We start from the raw sequence: 3,458 nt of genomic DNA, 5'->3' as shown, positions 1-3,458 counted from the left end.
GACGGGAGGGGGTGATGGGGAGTACGTCCTTGGGTGCGGGCAGGGGAAGCCCTTATGCGATGTGGTGCTGCCGCATGGGGTGTCTGGGAACCGGCATAGGCTAGCTCCTTTCATATATATACCCAGACGGATGGGAGCTATGTATTCCACACTGGATAGGAGAGTCATGGTGTGCAGGTGTAGTACTGAATGTAGCTATTGACTTGCTATATTTTTTGTTAAATGAAGTGCATTTTTTTGTGAGATTGTGTATCCAGTCTTCCAGCGAAATGAGGTTGTTACATTTGGCAAGATATTAAGCTCGAAGATAAAATTAATATGCAAGAAACTGACTTCAGTTAGCCACGAGTCATGTGAGGGTCTTCAGAAGTCAATATACCACCTTTTATACTACATTATGTTTCCTTTGTTCTTCTTAATCGAGTAGATTCAATGTAGAACATGAGGTGGTATATTGACTTCTGAAGATTCAATGTATACCCCTTTAAAAAGTTAGTATACCCCTTTTATACCCCTTTTATACTAACTTTTTAAAGGAGTATATGCAGTATCAAGTTTTTAAAGTAGTATATAATCATTTTCTAAGGAGTATAAACTGCATTTTTATAAGGAGTATATACTTATTTTTTTCGGAAAGAGTATGCACTGACATTCTAGTAGTATATACTGACTTCTTTTTGAAGGAGTATGTACTTATTTTTTTTCTGAAAGAGTACGCTCTGACTTTCTTTAGGAGTATGTACTGACTTCATTTTAAGGAGTATATACAATAATATTAATTTTATAGTATTGTACTGCAAATTTTAGGAAGAGTATATACCCTGCCGTTTTTTATATCCTGCCATTTTTAAAGAGTATATATCTTTTTCTTGATGGGACCATAAATTGCTTAGCATACATCATCAGAATAACCAAATAAGTATACAACTGTTAATTTCGTAGGATTACATATGCTGTTACATGTTACGTAGCCTCCAACGAGCTACATATATACTACTCGAGCGTTACGAGTGCTTTCCATGTTGCTCCATCAAGTGTACGTAAATGTATTGCTACGTACAAATACGGCCATGCATGGGTGGAACAAAGCTCTTGGTTTTCCAAATCGAATTTGTATGCAGTAAGCAATGAGAGAAGCGGTGAGAGGTTCGTCTGGCCCACATAAATTGGCACCCTTTCTTTGGCAAAGATATAATCTGCACCGAAACCAAATTAAGATAGTAGTCCTTGTGCAGTTGCATATACTTGATTCAGAAGTGCTCGTCATAGAAGCTAGAGTTGTAATATATATCTCATGGTAATGAGAGATTCAAGATGCCATCAATTTACTGAGCGGAAGTTGCAAAAGATACTACGGTCTTGAAATTTGCACGAACAAAAAATACCTGGCGATTCCATTAACCATGCAGTGGAGAAGAACTGGAGAAGGTATGTTGGTAGCCCATCCAGCGATCGCTCGATCCAAATGTTCTGCGCAGGCGGCGAAGGCCTCATGCAGTGCATGTACTCAATTGATACTCGCACATGCCCCTAATCTTACCAATTGACGCCAAGACGATGGTCACCAAATCTAATATTTGTCCTCAAGCTGCCGCCGGCCGCACGCTCTGCGCTAGCCGTTGTCCATCTCCAACGCCAATGCAAGGATAGACTACACAATAACATAACATTACTCCGTCAGATTTGATCAAAATATATAAAAATTTGAATAGACGCAGGCACATGGATATGGATGATGAGACAAGTGAGGTTTGCCATTATTTTCTTCGTCACAGCCACCGCATATCTTGGCATCGTCGCGTCGGATGTTGTCATCGCCGCCGCCGCCGACCACTGTGCCATGCAGGCGAGGGATGCGATGGCCATAAAATGAGTTGTATTCCCGTGAGAAACAGAACCCCTATAAGTTTGGATCGTCAACAAACTTCCAATTAGACGTCCGATGTTTTTATTATTTTTTAAAATAAAAAAACTGAATGGAAGCCATCAGGGCACTAATAAAAGGAGAGGAGGGACACGTGGCCTAGGAGTATGTACTCCTAGGTGTATCAACCCATTTTCCTATATAGGACTATATATATATATATATATATATATATATATATATGCACCCATCACTGATGGGGGTAGGAAGAGAATAAGTTATAATAACTCAGTGTAGAGGTGAAGGGTGTGTAAGCACTGAAAATGAGTTATTAAGCTGTGGTACTTCTTTCATAAATTACTAGTGGTTTGGATGAATTTGTACATTCACTCATCCAATTAAGTGATAATAACTCATGACAAGGTGAACAGTGCGCAACATTAAAATGAGTAATCATCTTGCTATCTTCGGTAAAATCGTACAAGTTTGGATGACTTTTATGGTGGTAGCTGGTGTGATCTGAAATGGTTTGCTCACCCAAGGAATATGGAGGCCTTAGCTAGGTGCATATTCTGTTTCTCCTCAATCAGGCTTTGTGAGTGTGCTGGAAGTGGTTGGAGAAGGTGGGGGATGATAAGCCATGGGCTGGGCTTTCTATCTCTGTCACGCAGGAAGTGGAAGCAATTTTGCGCACTGGCCTTTGATGCACGCTGGGAAAGGTGAGACATTGCTCTTCTGGTCAGATATCTGGCTCCACGGTCATAGTATGGCACAGCTCACTACAAATTTGAAGAATTTCCTGAAGCTTGTTGCTCATTCTTGTACTGTTGCGGAAGCCTTGCACGAAAACACATTGCTCCAATATGTACAAGGCACACCATCCGTTCCCACCATTGTGGAATTTATTGATCTGTGTGCTGAGGTTCAGCAGATTCAGTTGGCGTTTGGGAGGATCTATTCACTTGGAGGGTCACCTCCAATGGGAAGTACTCGGCCAAATCTACGTACAATACATTCTACCTCGGACGTCATCCCATGTGCTAATGAGCTTTGGAGGTCTTGGGAACCCCTCGAGTTGAAGATCTTTGACTGGATTACCATATGCAACCGTCTCAAGACCATAGACAAACTCACGACGAGGTAGTTTTAGCATCCTCTATGCTGCCCTCTTTGCGCTCAGGGGCTGGAGAGCCTACAACACATGCTCCTAGGTTGTACCTTCACTCGAGAGGTCTAGTACCATGTTCTCCTCGTTGTGTATCTCTACCGTTCTACTCCTATTAGCCACAAGGACCTTGCTAAATAGTAGTCCAATCTCTCCATTGTGGTTCTGACGCGTAGCCGCCCGCTGGTAAACTCCTTCATGATACTAACGTCCCGGTTCATTTGGTTGGGTCAAAATATTGTGTATTCAATAAGGCAACGACCTTGCCCTTGTCGGTTGTTCACAAAATCCGGGGCAGAGTTGTCGATGTGGAAGCTTGCTCGTGCAGGCACGGTGGGAGTCCAGGAATCTTTTTTACCCTATCTTGGTGAGCTTGAGCAATCGTTTGTGATTGGATCCTAGCCATGCAAATATGTTTGTGGCACGGAC

The sequence above is a fragment of the Triticum aestivum genome, unplaced genomic scaffold (genome assembly GCF_018294505.1).
Source record: "Triticum aestivum cultivar Chinese Spring unplaced genomic scaffold, IWGSC CS RefSeq v2.1 scaffold36665-2, whole genome shotgun sequence".
NCBI lineage: Eukaryota > Viridiplantae > Streptophyta > Magnoliopsida > Poales > Poaceae > Triticum > Triticum aestivum.
The sequence above is the reverse complement of the archived record's forward strand: the minus strand, read 5'-3'. Positions refer to the sequence as shown.